General features: G+C 39.1%; 1 protein-coding gene across 4 annotated transcripts in view; it reads right to left on the reverse strand.

Moving 5' to 3' along the window:
• Window positions 1-24,125, reverse strand: part of TENM2 (teneurin transmembrane protein 2) — a 1,606,114-nt gene extending 1,581,989 nt beyond the window's left edge. For 3 of the 4 annotated variants that reach the window (XM_072044660.1, XM_072044658.1, XM_072044657.1), the window contains exons 1-2: window positions 23,889-24,125; window positions 13,999-14,063 (exon numbers count right to left, since the gene is read on the reverse strand). The gene's annotated coding sequence lies outside the window, so the exon portion shown is untranslated. The remainder of the gene's footprint in view (window positions 1-13,998; window positions 14,064-23,888) is intronic. The other variant, XM_072044659.1, reaches the window with a different exon arrangement.
• Between the last annotated feature and the right edge of the window lie 653 nt (window positions 24,126-24,778).

Genomic DNA, 24,778 nt, shown 5'->3' on the forward strand with positions numbered 1-24,778 from the left:
TTATCTAGCCTAATCTTTTAGGGAACCAAATAATAGGCAATAAAGCTTAACGATGATACAGCACTTTACCTCTTCAAAGCACTACATGACCATTAACTGAAAAATCATCTGAGAACAATAACTTGTCTACCCCACATCTGCCATCAGTACTGCACTGCAAGGGGTCTTCATTCAGCCCTGTTGAAAGCATTACTGTGCAGAGGACAGTGCTTTGTGCACCCAATGCCAACCTTCTTTCTCCAGCTGAACTGGTACACTTCCCAGATGAAACAAGCATGCTGCAGAGGGCAATACCAGTGGAAAATGCCTTAGTGAGACAGGTCAAAACTAGCAAAAAGCTTTCTTTGTCACTGATGCTCCAGCACTAAGGAGAATGGTGAATGGTCAGCTCATGTGACAGCAGCTGTGGTTCACAGTAGGGGACATTCACCCTGGCAGGAGTAAAACAATGAATTATTGTTTCAAAATAAATAGAAAACACTAAATCCTTCATTTCTAATTACACACAGTTGTCCTGAATAATAATAAAAAAATAAAATAAATTCTACTGTATTCAGGGGACAGGGAAGAGCATGGGCTGGTGCATCTAGGAACAAGACTACTGAAGTGATGTCAAAGTCCTGTTCCTTTGAAACATCTGCTATCCAAAGTGGTAATTGCAGGATTTCCACAATTGACTTCCTGGAGTACTGCAGGCCCATCAGGTAACAAAGTCTTACATCCATTCTAGCACAACTGGTAGGAATAATAAAAAAAAAAAGTAACTGGCTACTTCAAAGTCACTTTTACCACGCATCGCATTTGCATCCTGAAAATATTACTGTAGTTAAGTGAACACCATGACAAGTGCTTCAGAGCATCCTTGAGGTCACTTTCTGTGAAATGCTGAGACACACAATAGACAGAAAAAAAGATCCCTGATAAATTTTGAAGAAAGCAGCAACAGCAAATCAATTGGATAAAGAAAAAAAAACTTTCAGAATTATCTTTGCCTGCCCTCCCCCCTTCTACCTTCATCTGTTTCTTTTATATAAACATTTGCAATTGTGTTGTATGTTCTGCGCATTATGAAAATAAATCCTCTATTTGCATTTTACCTTAATCTGGCTTAAGTAAAGGGGAAGCTTCAAAGTAACTCTCTAAAAAGGACATCTCTCCCAAGGGCAGACTGTATCTAGAAACTGTAGTACCAGGATTATTCGACAATTGTTTTAGCTTCCACATTCTCCAAAACATTAAGATTTGCAGAAGACTAACTGATTTGAAAAAGAACCCCGTAAGATCAGAAAACCAGTGACTGTAAGTTACCAGGCATAATCTGTATGACACTTAAGCACTGAACAAGGTAGCAAGAAGATGTCAGAGAGACCAGACATGGCTAGGTTTTTGGAGATCCAAGTCCTCACCTCATTTTCAGATCCATACAGAGACCACCATCCTTTTTTGTTGCTTGTTACATTTCCAGAGACACCAAACACTGATGTTTTTACTAGGCAGTTTGATTCCCATTCCTCATCAGAAAGGTGCTTCCTTTCAGTTTGTTTGCACAGTGCCTACTAGATTTGATCAGCAAAACCATTAACTTTTAGATACATTTTTGACCATCTCGTAGAAGTATGGTAAACGTAATTGCTTGAATAAACTACACACAAAGTGGTATGCTTCGCTCTGTTTGGGAGATTTTCTTCCCCCCAGAGGTCCTCATGAAATGAAGCCAATGTTGCTTTTGTACATAGAAGTGAAAGATGTGCATTTGAATATTCAGTGTCTCAGACATGCCTGCATGTTGGCATTTTCAAGATAATGCAGGACAACATATTCAGAGCAATCAAGATAATGTCATTACCACATTTCATAAATTAGTTTCCTTACCATCATCTCCAGTTAGCACTGTATGGGCTGATGCAGGGAAAGTTAACTCCATCCCAGCCAGACACAGTACGACCTGTGACTGCACCGTTCCGTTGTGATCTTTGACAATTTACCACCTCTAGCAGTTTTACACAGAAAACAACTAATCCCCTTCATTAAGAATGAAGATAGCTCCAGCTCGCACACTAATGTGCAGGTTATATACACATACGCCAATGACTGGAGAAGCAAGGATAAATGAAATTCAGATTCATCAAGAGAACCAAGTTTTGTTATCCCTACCCCCATCATCCCTCTTCATTTCTTGCCTGGCTTTCACTATCCAAGACAATTTGGAATTAGCAGAGTCCCAAAACAAGCAGACAACAAAACAAAACACTTAAATAGGACAACCAAAGTTACAATGGATTTTTTTCATCTTACTCCCTTTAAAATAATACCTTCAGAAGCATCCCCACAGAGAGCTGAATTAAGTAGGAGTAAACAAGAAACCGAAGTACAAAGTGTTTTGCCAAAACACACAATGCGCAGCCATGTATGCAAACAGTTTGATTATCTGTTGAACAATACTGTTTAACTTCACTGATACTGCAGTGTACTTAGAGGAATCTGAAGTGGTAGCAGATTTAGGAGAATACAGGTTATTTGCAAAACAGCCTCACTACTATCTTCTGCAGTCTTATGTAATTATCACACCTCTGCCCCATTCCCACTTAAAGTGCTGAATGTGCTTTTACTACCATCATACCACGAAACCTAATTAAGCCACCCTCGTCATCCTGCATTACACATTCTTACCCACAGAGTGGATATCTTTCCTGGGCCACTGGTACATACAGACAAGAAATGTGGTTAGAGAGGAAACAGGAAGTTAGCCATTAAACACATGATACAGAGATAGAAGATGCAGCATTTTACTGGGAGTGGGGAAGACCACCACCTTCGGGGGAATGGTTTTTGCACTGGACATCTGACAATACTTGACCCTACTGCCACTGCAGATCCCATCCTTTTGGCCGCAGGATACACGCTGTATAAATAACTATCAGAAATAGATTAACCAGAGCTCATGTTTGAGTTTATCCAGATGTGTTTTGTTATACCATAATCTGCCTTTTCCTGAACATAAGAACTGAAAGTTTTTGGGGGAAGTGCAAGTTGCTGATTTTGTGTTGTATTTAGTGGTGTTTTTTTATATTAAGATTTTGTTTCTCTAGCAAGAAGTATCAGTACATTTATTACATTTATATTTTACCAGATTAGGACTAATCTACTCTAACATTCCAGACAAAGCAGTAGAGTCAAGTAAATTATGGAAAGCATGAAGTGTTTATCTAGAGTATTTGCCATCCTCTGTCCTGGAAAAACACCATCCTTCACATTTATTTTAGTTCCTGCAAACTCCTCAAGCATAGTTCATTACTAAAACAAAGCTCTCAGCTAGCAGCATTTATCCGTCTCCTCCCAAGTGTGCTCTAAGGAGCATGTCCTTGCCTCTTGTTGATAATACTTTGCCATTAGGCAGGAATCTCTGAAAGAAATATAAGAACCCTCTTTCCTCTCAACTGCCCCATTTATTCAAGGAAACTAACATATGAAGAGGAAAAATACTTGAAACAGTCTTTTGGGAAAGGAACTGAAATGTAATCAAGTTTGTACAGTTTACGTTTAATAAGCAACACTTATGACCAATATCAGCATGTTGCTTTAGTACCTCTGAGGGGTTTACAAGTGGCTACTTGATCACTCTGGGATTCTTTGTTCAGCTCAGATCCAGAGGAGGCATTTCTGCTGCCCTCAGCCACCCCATGGACACGACAGCATATCTTGGGCAAGTTGGGCAGACCTAGGCCTTTGGGTATCTTAAATAGCTGTAAATATGCTTCAGGTCTCTAGATCCATAACAGACCCCAAAGCAGTCTTCAGCTCCCCCCCACCTGATTAAGCTTTAAGGAGAAGAAATCTGAACAGGCTGAGGAGTCACCATGTAGCATCTCCAAGGATTAGCCAGCATTTGCATGCTACATGACCAAACAATCACACATGCCATTCAAGTGTTTCTGCACTCTAGTTTTTTCCTTTTCTGAAAGCTACAGAATGAAAAAAGTTTCAGTGAAGAGGCCTCACTGACTTGACAAATTTTGTGGACTTGTGTCAATTTTCTACAAAATTCACTTTTAAGTAACAAACCAGCCAATGTTATCAGAGAAAAATCCAAACTCACTAGGAAAAGGAGCAACTTAGTGGCTTTTTTTTTTTTTAATCTTACCACAGCATATATGAAGAAAAAAATTAAAAGTTAAATGACACAACCCCCAAAACCTTACAGCTGTGTTCAAACAACACTCCAGACTCCCCTATTTTCAGATATAACCACTTGGCAAAGATGACCAAATAAGGCTTGACCATTATCAGACTTCATCAGTTGGAATTTTCTCCCACTAATGTTAGCGTACCTTTGGATCATGACTGAGATTGGACAGAATACTTCTACTTATACCTATTACCAACAGGAGTAACATTTTAGTTACTTACACAATGTTACAGTACTACCATTGACTACCATCGAGCTGATGAGGTAGGAGCGTGGCAAGAAACTAATGCACATTAGATGGACAAAAATATACATAAAGCATAACAACTCATTCTTGACCTTGCCTTAAGGGTTAAATGGGACTTCTTATACATTTAGTTCTGCCATGTTTAGTTAAATGATACCCACAGGCTCCCCTTTAGACATGAAGTCCTTATTAACAAGCTGCCAAACTGGCATGTCCTACAGAGTTACTGCCAACAAGAGCATACCCGCAGATGTATGCACACACACACAACCACTGAATTTGCAGAAGCACTAACCATTAGCACAACATGGTGGTGCTTTCTCCCCCATATTATTATTATTTTTAAACTGTGCTCAGTTTTGGAACACTTGATGTCCTTCGTGTACCAAGGTGCTCAAGCAAGCCCAGAGAAAGGCAACGAAGCTGGTGAGGGGTCTGGAGAACAAGTCCTAGGAGGAGCAGTTGAGGGAGCTGGCATTGTTCAGTCTGGAAGAGGCTCAAGGGTGACTTTATTGCACTCTACAGGTACCTTAAAGGAAGCTGTAGTGAGGTGGGCGTTGGTCTGTTCTCCCACATGCCTGGGGACAGGACAAGGGGGAATGGGCTAAAGTTGTGCCAGGGGAGGTTTAGGTTGGATGTTAGGAAGAATTTCTCTACTGAAAGGGTTGTTAGGCACTGGAGTGGGCTGCCCAGGGAAGTGGTGGAGTCACCATCCCTGGAGGTCTTTAAAAGACATTTAGATGTAGAGCTTAGTGATACGGTTTAGTGGAGGGCTTGTTAGTGTTAGGTCAGAGGTTGGACTCTGATCTCAGACATCTCTTCCATCCTAGGTGTTTGTATGATTCTGTGCTGGTTGGAGGAAATTCAATTCAAATTGTTTTAATTACTCTCATCCTGGAAGTCTAAACCTTCTCCTGGAGCTCTGATTTAACTACTCTCATCTATTTCAGGCCTTATTAAATGTTGCGCGCCAGTCATGCAACACTCATCCAATCATCCTTTTATTACACATTTTCATAATAGGAACTGAGAACAAAAACCATTTATCCCTGTTACTGCAATACAAAGCACACCTTCATATTACTGAGGTTTTCCTCAACAGCTGGGTGCCTGTATGGGTATGTATTTCTTCTTCAAGCACTTCTCGTATTAAACAAGTAATTGACACTGATGTTCTTGCTGAAAACAAAACTTAGGTTTGGCTGAAATTTCAGAACACACAAATGAATGTTGACACTGCATATATTGAAAAGCCATATTCCAAGAAGCCCCACATCTCACTTAACTGATATGAAGTAGTGTGCAGAGTGTGCACACTTTTGGCTGTGACAGGAATACCACCACCCAGGGAAGCTTTGTTTCTCAGTATCCAGAATACAGGGGAGAACCAAATTTTCCTCAAAACAACTTGAAGGAAAGGGAAAAGTCTGTCCCATCTAAGTGGTCCTAGCCTCTTTTCCTTTCCCCAAGTACTTTTTCTATTATTTTTATGACCCTGTTCCAACTTAGGCATTTTTCCAGTACACTGTAGAGCTATTACCAGTGTAATAGCTAGCCAAGTCATGTTGCCTGTGAACATGATTCCTTTGGTAGTAGTGCCATAAAGAAGCCCAAACATCAACCAATCTGAAGGAAGACTTCATTGCACTATCTACCTCTGTACTGATTAGCTTTGCTGTAGTAGAGCTTGTCCACATCAGTCCTATCCCAAAGCATGCCTTTGCACACTCCTGCCATCAGCAGCACATCCCCACAACATGTGGGGTCAGCAAGGAGATGGCACAATGCCATGTGAGGTGGCATCAGCCCAAGCTGGCACAAACTGCTCATCACCTGCACAGCACTGCCACTGCTAGGAGCTTTGTCCTCACCTGGCTTCAACAATGCCCCCCCCCCAATATACTGCTTACAGTGGTTTTGCTGTTTGAACACTATTGGAAGAAATTCAAAGGAGTTTCTAGAGGAGACATCCCTAGTACTCTTTTTTGAAGCAAAACATTCCTTCATGTAGCAGGGTATGAAGCAAAACATGCCCTTCATGTAGCAACCTGTCTCTCTTCCCTTTTTTTCTCAGCTAAAATACTACACAAGCTATGGAAAGACTATACAAGCTATAGCCCTCCCTATTTCCTTCAAGTTTTTCTTGTTGTTCTTTTTTTTTTTTTTTCTTCCCAGCTTTGGAACTACAGAGGCTTCCTTCCTTGGGAGCACCACTAGGAAAAAATCCAGGTAAGAAAACAACTGAGAAACTGACCAACACAAGTGTTTTTAGAAATTTCAATATGAACATTTGTTATGGAATTGAACGCACTTCATCTTCAAAAAAAATGAAGCCGTATTTAGAAGGTTTTTCCCCACACCAGCTGGAGTGAAAGGTATTATTAAAGTACTAATTCGTAAAATAAACTTTTACAAATGCCTGAGTCCAAGTTTGTTACAAATATTTTCATGTAAAGTAATAGAAAATAAGCCATCATCTTTAAGGCCTAAATAGAGCTGCAACAATCATAACCAGTCTTTAGCTCAGTGCCAGCTTTAGAGCCAAGACAAGGTACACCTGTGCAGCACACACAGTACGCATTACATGGTTTTTCCCAGCTCCCTCCAGACCAGCAGAATCACTTGTCAGTTCCCCTAAAAGATCCAGTTTTCTGTGTCCTCAGGCAGTCAGACTAATCCCCTGGCCAAGAGAGTCTAAAGAATGAAGGTCAAATTAAATTAATTCAAATTATATACATGCCAGCTATTTATACTGCAGAGCTGAACAAATGGACTGTTACTTGAACTCTCATCTTGCTTATTTACAAAGAATCATTTGGCAGAGAACAAAGTAAGCTTCATATGCAACCACCAGCCTCTCTCCAAGAGGAGAGAGCTCCTTTCAGGACCTGTTTCATACTGACAGTCATATAAGGTATTTATTTTTGGTTAAGTGTCCCATTACAGGAATAGATGAGGATATATTTGGTGTGAAGGATCTCATGCACTGGGGCAAAAAGGCTATACTTGGCTAACGTAACGTTGATACTGTCCAGACACTGAAAGCCACATCAAATATTTCAAATGCACAAGAGCAGTGCACAAGAAGCTTTGTCGGGGTGGTCAGCAAGACAGGAACCCATAAATCAGTCTGTGGCCACAATACACGAACTGGTGGTTACAAAACCATTAAGGGCATTTGGAGACAAAACGGTATGCTGCCAACTCATTATAATGACAAACGGCACCTAGATGCAGGAACATCTGTGCATGGAGCTGGACACCTGCCCTTGCAAGCAGCTACTGCTTTCCTACAGCCACAGCAGCCACACAAACACACAGGCATCCAGGTACAGAGACTGCTGGCATCCCAGTCAGCTGTGGCCTAAGCTCAGTGCAGCCAGGGGTCACTTGAACCCTTCAAGTGGTGCAGGGCACACAGGTCCTGTGTGATACAGCAGGAAATGGAAGTATTTTATTGCAAGATGCTGGAAAGATGCAATGAAAGTCAATCCCCCCTTTCCACTAAGAGTGATCAGTTGTAGTTGCATCTGGGCCTTATCAAATCTCTGCTACAGCACAGGAAGAACTACTGCTGACAAATATGAAACCTAGGAACAGGGAAGCACAGCAAAGGGTGATGTCCAAGCAGTAAAACCCAGAGGAGGCCTTTGGAGTGGCTCAAGCAGAAAACCAAATAGCTGTGGCTGATAGGCTCCAAGAATGTTAAGAGACGCAGCCAGAAAGAGCTGATAATTAACATGCTCTGAGGCAAGGACTACAAGAGGGCTCAAGAGCACAGACCTCTGACAGGTATTGATTTCAGGGAATACATATTGCCTTTTGAACAAATGGTGAGTAATGGAGGCCATCAGAAAAAGATGCTCTTAAGTTCTTTAAATGAAATTTATTTTTTTTTTTTGTAGAGAATAAATACAAGTGCAGAGACTAGAATTCCCATTCTTTAATGGGTTTGATTTAACTAGATGGGAAAGTATCTTTATTAGGATCCACTGAAAGCTAGAAGTAGCACATGGTTAATTATACCCTTAAGTGAAAGGAGTAGCTTTCCCCAAGCTCCTTTGACTAATCAGGAGGTCAAGGCTCCCTACTTGGTTGTTCAAACCAGATGCCCTAGATTATGCCATGCTAATACTCCATGTAATACATTATTTTTACCTCATCTAGGTAACTTCAAGCAAGCAGTATTGAGAAGAGTTGGGTACGTAACTACGGTCTTAAAGTGCTTAGCAGCAAAAGAATATGAAGTCAGTTACAGTTATGCAAGTAGCATAATAGCTCCTTATTTCCCAGAATCCATTCAAATCTAGAAGGACTTGGCAGTTTTCAATCCAAGTCTGTTCAGGAACTCACTTGAGGCTCCAGATGACACCAGTTCATTTAGGAATGGGGCATTACAGTAATGGGAATGAATACAAGCCCTCTTCAGCAGGCAAGAAGTCATTATGAGGAAAAAAGCTAAGGGGATCCAAGAAAACAACTGTCAGAGCATTGAACAAATTTAAGGACTGGGACTGGAATTACTGTAAAGTTACTTTCAGTAGTGACATGACCAAACTAGGCCTCAGTTCACATAAGTCATAGACACTTGCCTTTCTTTTAAAGTATGACCATCAAACAGAAGGTTGAATCGAAGCCTTTATTCCTCCCACACCTGAGAGAAACAGCAGCATTAGGCAAGAATCCTGGATGAGCTCCCTCCCCATTTCCAGAACTGCACTCTCACAAGCCACCACCACCACAAACACACCTTTCAGTGCTTGGAGCTGAGCTGTTCAATACCAAACATATTCCAAAACACATTCTTATAATGCTATTCTGATTTCTGAATGGAACTGAGCTGTGCTCCCTCTCACCCCTCCACCCTGATCATTTCATAGGTATCAACACCAAAACTTGAAGTTGGTTTACTCAGTCACAACGGAGAGTTAGGTGGTTTTCACCAGTGACAAAAAGCATGCAGTATGACTAGGATAGGTCTTAATCCATAACAGAGAGCCAGATACAAAAAAGCTTCATAAAGCTTTTGATGCCATCAGGGAAAAGGTGCAAATGCTATATATAAAAGAAATAAAGCCCTCTCACATTACATTCTCCTAAGATTAGCAAAGACAGATGCCCACAAATACCAGACAGCAGGTAAACAAAGCTAATCAGTAAATACAATGCCCACATATTAGATATTTAAATGTGAAGCCTAGTTCATTGTAGCTTAATGTGCTAAATTAATTTTAGCTTGCCAGGTTTAACAGCTCAGTTTGTATTTCTGGTTGCTCTGTTAGAGTTGTTTAAGCTTCAAGTAAATTATCCAGGCCTGAGCATTTTGTTGACCTGCATCTGTCACCTCAGAGCATTCCTCATGAATCTCTCAAAGTCATCACAGAGCTGCACATAAACAAATATACATAGGACTAAGATGCTTGTAAATTATTTTAACTCATTTTCTTCTTAAGAGGGTTATTTTGTTGATAGACCAAAATGTGATTTTTTAAACCTGACTGCTTTGGAAGTATAGTACAGCAGAAATAGATGCAACAGCAAAAACTTCTGCCTCTTTAGTAAAAGCCTCAAAAAAAGTCAACCCCCCAAAGCCTATTTCCATTCAACCCACAGTCTCATTTTCTTGACTAAATCTGCCCACCGGGCTCATGATAAAGACTAAACCTAAAATAATATTACAAATAGCTCCACTGAGCTTGCAGCAAATTATGACTTTTATAGGTACAAAGGGAAAGCAATTTTTATGGTAACACTAAAATGACTGGTGGAAAACAGTATAAACTTGCTGCTGCTTGATAAAGAAGCTCTCTGTATTTAAGAGGTGAAGAAAGGTGTGTTCAAGTATATGTAAGAAAAAAACGAAATGGAAACTTCTAGATTTTGTAAATAGCTGAACATGCTTAAACATGCATTTCTGGAAAATGGGAACTAAAAAGTTTAAAGTCTTCACACTTAGGTTTTTAATGTATGACAGCAATAGAAGATGTTTCAAATCTGTAATAAACGTAGTGGTTCAAAGGCTGTAATAAAAAGCTGAATTTTTAAACACAGGACCAAGGAGTTTTAATGTGCCCAAATCCTTTTACATAAGCAAAACTCAACATTCTTCAACTTTAAAATTGTACACATTCCTTAAAAAAAAAACACCTCTAAAATATTAAGCATCCATCTCCCGGGTAAAGGTAACCAAGTCGCTCGAAATTAAGTTTTGTATCACTGCTTCTGAAAAATTCCTCATAGCAACTAATCATCATTAAACGAAGTCAGACTCCACACAGCAGTCTAGTTCTGCAGGAGTTTACTGGAAAAGAAATCTAAGCCCAACTATGAGATCTCCCTACCCTATTTGCCATTGAAAGCGGATAGATTTTTCTTCCATTCTTAGGATTACTTAACCACAAAACCAGCAAATATTTGTTTCGTTTCTATTTAATAACATGACAGAGAGGAATTCAAAGATGAACAAAACTTTGAGCACCCTTACCACAACTAGGCAAGTTTGAGAACTGTTCTATGAAATTTCATGCCAGAATAATTCAAAATATGTGGTGGTGTAACATTTTTTCTTGTTGTGTCTGGTTTGGGTTTTCATAAGGATGCAAATTTAAGTTGCATCAGAAACTAAAGAACAGAAAAAGTAATGACATCTGTTACCGTAATTTTACTCTTTGAGCTATCTGTCCCCCAACACACAATTTTGCACGTATCTGATCAGCAGACCAAGTATCCTCAAAAAGGTTTTTGATGGTGAATACTGAGACTTCCATGTGAGATAAAAAACAATCCCCAAAACAAGGATTTTCATCTTCCTTATTGCAATGAATTATCAATATCATGCCTTCTCAAACACACACAACATTATCTAAAAGTAAAGTTGCTGTGGGCTGTTGTGCCATATTCGTTTTTTTCTCTCAATAGCTATTACTATTAGATATCAATAATAACCAGATAAACAGAAGCCCTACCATTTTTGTCCCTTTATTAATAAATGCTTGGCAACCACGAGAGCTGGCCAGTGCTGGTTACATCCATTTCTAGCCCCCCTTTTTTGCAAAATAACACTCTACAACTACAAGCTGTGATTACTGCCTGACAGTTGTTATACTTCCTGATGGGTCTGTTTATGGACTTAGTATATAAGCCTACCTGAATCACCGTTTACTGCAGAAGAACAAACACTACATTAACTAAGTCTTGGAGGAAAGGTTTGCATTTCAGACCACTTCAGAAATTCATCTTATCGATGTTACATGATCATCCACACTGTGTATGCAGAAAACAGTACTTCACAACTACTGTCCATCCACATCAGCAGGTATGGCTTTTTAGAGTTACTTTTGAACATTTCATATTTTCCATTCACATTGTATTACATATTAACAGTTTGTGTGGACATTGAAAGCCTCTGAAAATTGCACAATCACTCTACATGCTTACAGAAACAAACTTAGATGCATAGATTGAGATAGCTGAATTATGTCTTTAATCTATGCAAGAAGTGTGAAACAGATAGTAAGCCCAAGTAACAAGTCAGCATGACACAGTTGCTCCAAAACAGTCTATGTTAGATAGATTCTCTATAGAAAAATTCAACACATTAGTAATTTCAGTAAAAAACTTGAATATTGAGTTCTGGAGCTCTATTTTATCGTAGGAAGGCGTATGTTAGAGATTCAGTTAGTCCTGGGGAAGCCAGTGGCTGAAAAGTGATATATGAAGTTAAAACTAAACTTTATTTCTAACAGAAATCAGGTTCATCACAAAGATGTGCGATTCATAAGTGATACTATTTAGGTTACCAAGAACAACAAAAAAAGCATACCAAACACCCATGTCTCCGTGACCATACCATAGAAATATTTAATTCGTTTAACTTCCATCTACCAAGCTTTATAAAGTTTCTTCTTCAATTTAATGATTTAACAGGATTAGCAAAGAATTAGTGTAGCTTATTTCTTCCAAAAGGGCTAAGTTAAAAACAATTATTTAAACAATATTGATCCTGCTTAACTAAATCTACTGAAATTATATGATCTCTATAACATGTCAGAGCTTAAAGATGGCATAGGTTTCTGCACAGTTGCAGGTGGGAGGAAAAAATAACACTAAACTGTTCAAAAAGTGTTAAACAAATGGATTTGGATGTTACTTATCAGAGAAATACAGTACATTCACATAAAAACTGGGAAATATCCTGGAACTTAAGCACGTGTAGTCAAAATCATTGATTTCCAATTTCTACATTACAAGTGACAGAATAAGGTAAAATGACACAAAGAACAAGTTCACATTTTTGGAATAAAGCACTGCTATAAAATGGTGTTTTCAACACAAATATGCTAGGTAAGAATGGCAGGAGAAGATATTACAAGATAAAAAAAGTGGCTCAATGGTCAAGTTGTAAAATCCTTACAATGTTCAGGGCTGCAAAACTGCAAAAGATTGGCTGTTCTCAAAACACAACCCAGTCAACCACTGTCATAGAGTACTGTATAGGGATTTAATATGTGGTTCTGGCTCTTCATTAGAGCTGCTATAATTTTTTCTACTAAGCATAAAAATAAACGCAAGTTTTTATTTCTTTATTTTTAAACTTGACATTACCTACCTTCATTTCCTTGAACACAGAGTAAAGAAATTGCACCTATGGCTTACCGAAGACAGACCAGCTTGGCAGATCACACCACTTTGAGTAACTGAAGTAGAATTTGACTCAAACAGTTGTCTATAGCATTGTCAAATTATTATCCACAACCCAATGTTTCAGAACTCAGTTATCACAGTGATAAGGCATTCATAGACATAGATGTTTCTATCAAGGCAGAAATCCATGGATGTCAAGCTCTGCATTTGTGTTTTGTGGCTTCTGACTGCCTGCTAATTAGGAGACAGACATTTGTTCCAGCCCTAGCAGCCACTTGTTCGGATGCTTCAAGTTGCAGCAGACAGTAACTTCTAACCCTTGCTGCCTGAGGGATTATACATAAAGAAAAACTAGGAAAAGTAAGGATGAATTAATCACTACAGGACATTTTCTTCAGCATGTCTTTTGGAAGAAAGCCCTCTTCAGCACTGTGTGCTCACATTTGGGGATGTATCTCTTATGGGACGAGGTGGAAATCTTAGATTAGGACAGAATTAGTGGACATACCTACACTTTTATCACATGGGAATAAACTGAGAAAAGGGCAGCCTTCCACAGAAGTCACCTAAAAATATCAAAATGAAGCCAGATATTTCTAGGAAAATAAAAGAATGATGTTCTATATCATGTAGTTAATACCATAAAATTTCTTCCAAGTGTTAGGGAAGTAACTTCAAGCTAAGCATGAAAGCAAACAGAAAATAGCCAAGTTGTTATTGGCTCAAATTTTCACAAGAGCTCTAATAAGCAAACTGCTTTTATGTAAAGTCTTACCTGAGCCTGCTACATTTACATGCTGTATATGGATAATAAATCATATCAATTTAATCTCCTTTTTCTTTTTTAATATCATTAAGGATCAGAGAATGAATTCCTTCTATGTCTTTCACCACTTCTTTGACTGAAGCTCTGTATTCATACCTTAGAACAGTGACACTGCTAATATCCAAAGCAGGAACATGATACTTGCTCAGTCACAGAGAAATCTGTTGCCATGGGAAACACAAAGATATAAAAATCAGGAACTGGTAGCAGAATAAGTGAAAACACAGTTTCCATATATAAAAAAGAAAATAGAAAACATATAGAGCTATGCAACAACTGTGATTTAATCCTAAATAAACCAGGGTATAATTCTGGAATATAATAGCTTTATCTGAAGAACCCACATAAATTAATATGAAAAAGTGGAATTAATAGCTTTAAGAAAATCTTCTGTGCTTCCCCCTTACACAATAGGGCTTACACACCTGCCCACCCACCCCAGTGTACATTTTTTCTGTAAAACTGTTATAGCTTTGGCTGGGACAGAGTTAGTTTTCTTTACAGAGGCTTGTATGATGCTTTTGACTTTTGATGAAAATTGTGTTGGTAGCACACTGATGTATTGGTTATCGCAGTGTCCCCCAGAGCTGAGGCCATTGCAGCTCCTCATGCTGCCCTGCCAGTGAGGAGGCCAGGGGTGCTCCAGAACAGGGAAGGGACAGGACCAGGACAGCTGGCCCATGGTGGCCTCAGGGACATTCTGAACCATGTGGTGCTGTGCTGGCAGCAACAGCTGGGGTAAAGGATAGGGCACATTCAGAGTGACTGTGTCTTGCCAAGCAGCCGTTCCATGTGCTGAGCCCTGCTTTCCTGGGAGCAGCTGAACACCTGCCTGACAGTGGGACACAGTGAATGGATTCCTTGGTTTGCTGGGCTCGCATGTATTTCTTTTGCTTTAGTAAACTGTCTGGATCTCAATCTGCGAGCTCTGCTACTTTTACCTCTCCAATTCTCTCCCTCTTTGCACCTGGGGAGAGCAAGGAAGTGTCTGTTCAGTGATCAGCTACTTGCACACCAGAAATGCTTGTCCACTGCATGTCCCAATGGGCTAACATGTATGACAACAAACATGGAAAAAGCATCATGGAGAATGAACCCATAGTTACAAAGAATATCGCCCAACTGAGTTATTCACATTACCTACTGCAGACCTAGAGCCTCCTCACAGTTGGCATTTAAACTTGATCTACTAAGCACGTGCCAATTGACAGTGACTCTTAAGTGATTCATAACTCATTTTAAAAAGTCATTGTACATGTTAATTTCAAAGCTTTGCTGACAAAGCATTCAAGTTAAATAATTTGTAACTCACTAATGACAAATGAGATGAAATGCAGTGATATCAATTTAATAGCTTCATAATTTACTCAATATGCAAAAGATTAAAACTTCATTATGAATCAATAATCCATCAGCCATGGTGTTGTGAAGCACATCTGTTATTGATACTTAAATGCTTACTACAATTTTGAGTGGAACTAAAACTTGGGTGTTCTTCTCAGCTTTGAAGAAATTACTGCAGTGATCAATAAAAAAGCAGAGTGCTTAGTTTTATTCTAACTTCAGTTTCAAGGATCCCAAACCACAAAACCCTAATAGTTAAATGTATTAAGGGCCATTATTCAATGCTTCATTTCAGATCATTAAGTGTTCTTACTTGCTTCAGATGCAGTATGTAATTTTCTATACATATAGAGAAACCATTCCTGACATGTGTATTGGAAGCTTCCTTATACTATTTTCTAAATTAAAAAAAAAAAAAAAGGAAGATAGAGGCATAACTTAAATTCTCATTTTGTGCTATGCTTTCCAGTGCTCTTGGCATATTGCCCCTGGCACCTAGGCTCACTAGCACTACGCCCTGTCACTGACGTTTGGAGACTGGCAAATGGCTCATAAAACTCAGTTGAGGTTTTCTTTACATGTTTATTTTATAGTTTCAAGGGTCTATAGTGTTATGTACATAAATACTTAGATGTCTCTCATACTGTAGAGGTTGCCTAAGAATTCTTAACTTCAGACTCTAAACATCCATTTTAAGACCATTAGTCTTAAATTACAATAATTCGGACTTGATATTGCTGCACGCCTCCAATTTTACTCCTCAACTAGAGGAGAAATGTGCTGAGATTTCCCCCCTCTCCTCCCAGTTAATGGCCAGAACACATATGCAGATTCTTTATTCAACCCCTCCTTACTCAATTCAGACTCTGCAGAACATTCAGACTATTCCTTCTCCCTCCCCTCATAATGAGATGCCACGAAGTATTCATACTTAATAGTACTCAAGAAGAGGCATACCCTGCAGGACAGATTTTCACAGGAAAAGAAAACAATCCGATCTGGACTGCTTTGATTTCCACTTGGCTGCCAAAGTCAGGAGGTGTTACATGCCCCCTGACCTGCATCTCTCCCTTGGGAGGAGGGAAGCAACCACAGCACAAGCACTGAAGGCGCCTCCTATTGCAATCAACAAGGAGCAGGCATTGAGGGGCAGCCCTCAGCAAAGATGACAGTATGAGGGCAAGAGCTGAGTCTTTGAGCATCCTGTCTTCTAATGAAGATGTTTACAGGTTTGTCCTGTGATGGCATGCAGGCTGGTAACACAAAAGCTTTGCTTGCAGCTTGCTTTTCAAGACATACCCAAGTAATCTGCTTGACAGGTAATGAAACTTTGTGCTACTACTTTTAGCTTGAAGCTGAGTTCTTAAAATATCCTTTTCACATTGATCTGTGTTGAAATTAATTACATTTCCCCACAAGCTGAAACCCATAGATAAAAACAGAGCCTAATCAAACCTACTGGGGCTACGATGGAGATAAAAGAACCCTTAAAACACGGAACACACAAAACCTTACTCCTGGTCTTTGACAGAGTGGCTTGGCTCCCTGTAGGGGGATAAGGGTTAAATCTCATCACAAACAGCCAGAAGCCCTCGCAGCCCACTAACAAGGGTGGGGGATTACCAGGAGCTCCACATCTGTTATTGACAATGCTGATGAGCCTAATTGGCAACATGCAGCTGATCCCCCTGAAGCAGCAGGGGAGAGAAACAAATAAAGAGCAAAAAGGTGGATAAGACAGCTTGAACAATGCACTTCCCAGAGTAGCTCTCTGCATAACCAGCTCTCACATGCCACAGCTCACCAACCCCCTCTAGTAGGGGGATGACTGCAGGCTGGGAGCCACTGGGGAGCTCTGCAGGCAGAACCAGGCACGTGAAAACACAGCCAGAACAGTGAGACTGGTCTCTGAGAAGCCCACTTCATTTTTGTTACACTAAACCCAAGTTACTCTTACCTGCCTCCCACCAATTTGTTCGAAATACCCTTTGGACTTATCAAAAACCCTGTAGTCTATAGCTTTATTGTAATATATGCATTTTTACAATAGCGAGTTGGACAAAACAGTATGATATAGTGACACTTCTGTTCTGTGCTCTATTAAGAGAATGCTCTAACAATACTACACCTACCACAGGATGTTCTTGCTCATTGTCTAAACAGGAATCCCATCTAGCATGGCTTGGCTTTGGACAGAGCTCCCTCTCTGCAGTTCAATTGCTCTCTACGTTATGACATGGCAACTACCCTAAGAGTTGAGAGGAAAAAAAGATATTAGGCCTGTCATAAAGTTAAGTACATCCCAAGTCCCCTAAACTACCTTGGATCTGTTATCACTTCACAGATATTACTCACTGTTCAAGCAATGTTATGATATTGAAGGGGGTTGTCATTACAAGTACTAAGTACCCTATGCAACTGGATTCCTCTTCAAGCCTCTTTACCCAGTGATATCCCAGCTGCTTGAAAATGCTTTTAATGGCCATGAAGTACACTTAATTAAAATATTATTAGAATAGTGATGTCACCACATGCCAGAAATATGCCAAAAGGAGAGGTTAAGTGAATAATTAGCAATAAATTGCAGCTATGCACAGCCTGCAGTAGGAGCAAAGACAGGAAATAAAAATAAAAAATAACTACTTTGAAAAAAGGAGGTTCAGCCTGAGCACAGCTCACTCTGACTCTACCAGACTTGCTTTGGCCACCAGTAACACCCTGATTGACCTCAGTTTTCTAATTAGCTGTAATGCATTTGAAACTCATTGTAAAGACTCTCTGGAGGTGTCTTCAGCTTTTTATTAGCTGGCAAGGTCAGTTCATTCTCTGTACTACCAGAATAAAAGGGATGTAATAGAACAGACTACACCAGCTTCACACCACCATTGGATTTTCCTGGACTTCACATGCACCAAGTTTTACTGTACACTGGAACAGAAGCTGTCTTTTAACTCACTTGCCTTTCAACTAAAAGTAGTCATTAGAAGCAACACTTGGAATGGTGGCATTGTGACCCATGTTAATATTGACAGAAACCTCTCCAAGCACTATTACGGACAGTTGGGCCAAGACATCTACCTTAGCTAGATTCACAACGCATGTGGCAATAAGTATGATAACTTTCATTAGTGATCAGGGATATTTTCAAGCTACAGCACAGTAATTTGAGATTTCATGTTAACAGAAAACTATCTACTTAGAAATTAAGACATCTGCATTAGAAAAGATAGGTATATTAAGTATCTTTCTGCAAGGATTATCAAGAGCTAACAGGGAAATAATTCAAAAAGGCTCTAATATATCATGTCCTAGAACACTTGTTGAAAACACACTCTAGCAGATCCTTCAGTCTTCTTACACATCTCTCTCAATCTTAAGTTCACTCCATAAATTCCATGCGATCATAACTAATAGTTTTCCAGGTAGCATTTGTCAACACATCCCAGAGTGATGCATTGCTATCAGGGCTGGTGTATCATTTAGGATTATAAACACCCCAATCCCAACACCTCAAAGAAGTGTCCAGACCAAGCTTGAAAACATCAGCTTCATACTAGATAGTTTTTGATTTGACTTGATATCAAAACTTTTTTTTAAGGAAAGCAACTCCAAACTTTGTGTTTAGATGGTGGCAGAGTTAAGGACACTGCAAAAAACAGCCTTGCCAACAAGCAGGCTGCAAGCTCTGCTCCAGACTCCTTTAACTCCAGAAGGCTGCTCTTTGCTCCAAGAGGAGAGAGCATAGATGTTCGCTCCATGCTTGGAAATATCCAAGAGCTCATCTACTTCTATAATTAAATTTACAGCACCACACTGATCCTATATTAATAATATACATCTCCAAATGCTCTGAAGAAAGCAATAACATGAAGCAAAGCATTGTCAAATCAGACAAGTGGACACAGTTTATTTTACATGCATTTAATTGAATTCCTTGACATTTCATGTGCATTATAATAGATTTGTTCTACAACATCAGAAAACAAGTTTTTAAACGTGCACTACACATTAAACATCACATATCAGCAGAGAAAACACATTTCTGGAGGAATAAAATAATTTGAGTGATTTCTAATAAATTCTTACAGCAATCCTAAAATGCATTGAAAGTTCCAGTTTATTGTCAAGCTTCTGCACAACATCCCTCAATGACATGTCAAATCTTTGCCAAGGCAGTTGAACTCCTAAAGCTGTCCTCATTGGCAGAAAGCTTGTCAGATTAAATTGCCACCTCTTGTCAGGTAAAGATATAGGATCTGATATCCCTCTGCCGATGATGACACAACCTGTCGTTTCGCTTTGGGTGGATTATGAATCTCCAGTGTTTCTCACTGTGAGCAAAAGACATAGCTCACAGGAAGAGAGGAAATGCTGCTTACTGGCCACTTGATACATAGTTTATTATCAAAGCAGACAAAGCAAAATAATACAAATCTGGGGATTGTTTTGTTTCAGCTGAAACAGTGTGAAAACTATTTAACGAGGGAATAAAAATCAAAATATTTTAATTGTCTCCCTAAAGTGCTGTATCCATAATCTGTTATCCAAATGCTTAATTGCTGTTTCCAAACATTCTCACACAGATTACTATGTGCTACTGCTTACAAGATCATAGTAGCAGAGCTTTAAAAAAATAAAGTGAACCATTAGAACAATCAACATTACGTGGTAAAGACATTAATGAATAGATTGAATGGAACTGAATTTGGCTTTGTGTAAGGCCTTCTACAGTTGCCAAAAGGCCATTTGCTTTAGAAACACTTGTACTAAGTAACAAAAGCATACAATGCAACCAAGGCTTGTGCATCTGCCATCTCTGTGACCAAAAGTAGCATATACATATGCAAGACACCACAAATCCTATTAGCACCATTTCAAAGCCCCAGAGCAGTCAATGAAAATTCCAATGCAAGACAAGAGTCCTCCAGCATGATGAACTGATCTTTACCAGGCAAAGTTTTTCCTAAGCTAGAAAGCAACTAGCACAGTCAGGAATGCACACATCTGCTGCAGGCACACAGCTAACCACTCCAATCAAGGCAGCACCCACCCCCCTTCATTGGAAGTTCCACATGGTCTTGCTGCATGTCGAGTCAGGAGAGATGGCCAGAAGCATAGCACTTGTACAGCATCTCCAGTAACCCAACACAGAACTTAAACCTGGTGGGGGAGTCAATTTCTGAGTGCTACAATACACGCAATTCTTAGGGAGGAAGAGAACAGAAAGGGAGAACTATTCTAAGTTCTCAACAGCATATCCAGTAAAGGTTTGTTTCTATCAGTATTTTTCCCAACAGCTACAATTCAAAACCCTACTATTGGTTCACTTAAAACATAAGCGGACAACTGATACAGGGTATTATAATCAAATTCCTTAATTCTCTTGGAAGAAATAAAATGAAGATTAAACTTGAAGATTGAACTATTTCTGACATACCTATAAAAAGTTTTGCTATACTCCTTTATAAATTTTATTTTTATTTGAGCTTATGAAAGTTTTGTTTAGACACTCTCCATCTACCCCAAACAAAACAAAGAAAAAGAAAACCTACAGCTCTGTACATGAGAAATTCTTTAAAAAAAATTTACATATCTTTCCTTGAAAGAAAAAGCCATGTTTTTAACTACAGGAGAGAACTAAATTGTACATCTATGCACAGCTCTTCAATTATTAATAAAAAGTTACAAGTAATGTAACCTTAAGGCTAGTGAAGCTGGTAGAAGAAAATTTCAGTGATCACAAAGAAAATACTGTTGAAGTGAACTAGTGTACTTTGGAAGTTTGATTCAAATGTTTAGGAGAGGAATTCCTAATAGCATACAAAGTTTTCCAAAGTTCTTTGAAGCAACAGAGCTGATGAGCACTTGAATTTCATTATCTGCTTGCAGGAATGCTTACTCTGTTCTCATCAGAGACTGTGATGCAATGACTCCTAGCAGCACCTGGGAGGACAATTTAAAAAATTTGCCCTGGCGAAAGCTTCTGAGAAGCCCAAACCGACTCACAACTGCATTCACAGCTTTTCCAGCTGAGGACAGTAGGTGGGTTGCACAGCAATCTCAATAGACATCAGAGCTAAGGCACTACTGGAAATTTTCTAGGATGCTCTGAACTTTTGCAAGCTTTTCCAAGGCAGCTACATGGAAGTTGAACTTGCAAACAATCAACATAGAATAGATGAGAATTTAAGATCATCAAAAGTAGATGTCAGGCAGTTGGGTTTTTGTTTGTTTTTAAAGAAGTGTTAGTAAATAAAATAATTCCAATTTAGTGTTGCCACTGAAGCTCTAAGTTGTTTTGTTTTTGAGGTGATAAAAAAGGTTCAAAAATTTTACCCACTTAAACATCTTACTTAAAAGAAACTCTTTCAACTAACCTTTTTGATGATCCCAGACCCCTGTTTAGATGATCCCATTATCATCTTTTAAGAATAAAGATGTTATGAAACTGAAGCTATAGACTAATGTTACCTTATTAAAATCCTATTTACATAGAATTAACATAAATACAAGTTGGTAAACCATATGCTATCACATCTGTTCCTCTGTGTATTAATAACAAGACTGTCCCCTATAGGGCTCTGAAATTAATATGTATTAGAATATATTACAAAGTATTTGGATTCCCTTGACAATATAATTTGTAGCTAGATTATTTGTAAGCTTCTAGCTCCAAATTATTGCTGTTGCACTATGCATCAGCTGCTACTTCTAGTGTGATTAAAGTACAACACCTGGCTCTTTTGCTATTAAAACTTTGTGGAACTGTGTCAATTTTCAAATACTCAGCTTGTTACATTTCAAGTATTTTCAGATTAAAAGTGTCAGAATATTTCAGTTCTTTGCCAACCACAGCATCATCTTGAAGCTTTGTTTTCCAACCTCCAGGATGCTTAATATATGTCAAAACACCAGCAGTGTTTACTAATTAGTTTAGGAAAAAACTTCACAAATAGAAGCCCAAGAGTTCCAAATCTGAAGTTTGAGATATGTATTCAGTCTTAATGGCCAAACATTCTTCAAATCTGTTTGCATCTTCCAGTAAAACTAACAGATGCCTCCTTGAACTGAATAAACCAGGTCTCCATATTTTCTCTTGACTACACTTTACCAAATAAAGAACCATTCTGGCTCACCAGAAGCAGTTTATGACTTCTGCTTTTCTGAACAATTCCCTTATTTTATACCCAAAACTATTACAGTCAACATCACTAAAAGCTTAGCTTGAAAGGGATAAAAACTTAATAAAATTTTCCTTTTAAAAAATTCCCTACCAAGGATCTCAAGGATCCTACTGACATAAAGCTTTTGATGATTATATCTTACACTTCCACAGGCTATGTAAGAAATCACACTTGCATAGGAATTTTAGAGGGTTATCATTACCACCTTCCTCTGCCCTACACCATTCAAAGCAAGAGATGTGTTTTCATACAGGCAAACCTTAAGTCATCCCATAGCAGCCTGAGGGAAGGAACCTATTCTTACCCACAGCTCCATTTCAAATGGGACAAACTGCATTCTGGCTGTGGTTACCCCCACAAAAGCAGCTGCTTTATCTGCTGCATTGAGGGGAAAAAAGAGATTCTCTTAATACCAGCAATGAACTATTGTCTCTGAACATGCGAGTTATAAACACCCTCCATCATTGCGTCTGTTTGTTGCTTACAAGTAGCGGATGAAAGAATTGGACACATCAAGGAAGTTCACACAGATCTATATCACAAATACATATAGAAATAGAACACCTTTAGTTCCTCCCCTAAAAGGGAATTATTAAAATCAGAGGAATACTTTGTAAGACCAGAAAATACTTTACCATATTTTCCTTAATCTTTGATGTATTAATGTTCTATTACTAAAAGAATCAAATAAATAAATTAGATCAGCTGCTAAGTTTAGTTTTAAGAAACTACGTGCTAAAAATAGGAAACTGTAGAAAACATGTCTTTATAACTACTACAGCTTCTTCGTAGTTCTAAAGACTATCCTCACTGTAAAATGCTTCTCTGGTTTTAAAGGTTAAAAAAAAAAAAAATAAAATAAAAAAATAAAGGAAAAGAGCTGTATGTAAGCTGATCACTTAGACTACACAAGAACAAAGACTTGAAGCACAGCACCTTACAGGCTGTGTTGAGTAGCCAGGCCTGAGGGTCACTACCACCCTCTCAGCACCCAGTTTCAGGAAAGAAAAGGAGCCCAGAGGAGAAAACAGTGCCTGCCTAGGGCTGGCAGAGCAGTTCCAACCTACAGCAGTGTGGATGAGCACACTGGGGTCACCACAGCATTTTCTCTGGGTTTGGGGGGATTTCTATTTGGCTGCAAGGAGAATGTCCTCTCTCTTCTGTGATTTGCTCCTTCTGTACTTATCAGCCCCCAACATATTTTTTTCTGCTATTAATCATTCCCACAAATAAGCCAGACAATACTAAAGACACATTTAAACTTACCATTTCAATCTTGATGTCTCTTAAACACTGCTGATGCCACAGCGACATGCTTGTGCTGTGAGGTGCAGTAACCTCCCTCCCCCACTCAGGCCCCAAACAGCCTCATGTTAACCCAGGAAGTGCATTATCTACCCAGATCAGCAAAGCCAAGCCAACATTTCAGTTGATGTCCTTCTCAAACAGATATCTTACCAGTGAAGAAGCATTTCAGATACAAGCCACAGCTCTGAAGAGCCCAGGAGAGACCAGGCCTGGAGCAAGGAGAGGCACAACACAGGCCAGGGCTGGCCCCAGCACCAAACTAAGGGGCAGCAGCCATAGCTAGGACCCAAGAGCCAGGCCTGCCCTCTTGCTATTACCCTCATGTTTTGAGAAGAGTGATAAAAGTGACCCAGGCTTGATCTTTTATCACCTGAAGATAAAAACACATTTGTTGATTTGCTACCAAACAGTTATATAAAGAACTGTACAGCTTAACTCTGAGCACCTGCTGTTTCACACTAATAAAACACTGCTTGTTGTCCCTCCCCTCAGACACCTGCGGCTTGTTTGTTTCCCAGCCAAAAGAAGAGTTGTTTTAGTTTTTCTTGTCATCTCTGAAATAGTACAATAAAACACTATTGCAGATTTCTGTTTTGTGTATAAACTTATAGGTGAACTTGACCACTTTTGAGAAGAACTATGTATTTGTAAATTGGAATTATGTTTCATTGTTGCTTTAGGGTTTAGATTTCCTGAAAATACTTCTCAAAAGAGATTGGAGAGATTTAAAATGCTTCAGTGTTTTTTTGATAACTATGAAACCCTTCAAGTCAAAAGCCCATAGTTCTTTATGTTAGGTTCAAAACATATACAGAGGGTCTGTGCCATCTCTGTTTACAGCTGCGAAATGGAGGCCTTGGGAAGTAGCACAAAGGGCATTGCTCCCAGCAGAAAACCCCAGGGCCATGCTGCCTTCCTGACTACCTGCCATGCAGGCACTGAACATTCCAGGAAGATTTTTAGCTGAAACAGAAATACAGAAGTATTTACATCGTTTTTACTTCTGTACATTTGTAAATACTTTTGTTCTGACATATCTC

This window comes from Anas platyrhynchos, chromosome 14 (assembly GCF_047663525.1).
Source record: "Anas platyrhynchos isolate ZD024472 breed Pekin duck chromosome 14, IASCAAS_PekinDuck_T2T, whole genome shotgun sequence".
NCBI lineage: Eukaryota > Metazoa > Chordata > Aves > Anseriformes > Anatidae > Anas > Anas platyrhynchos.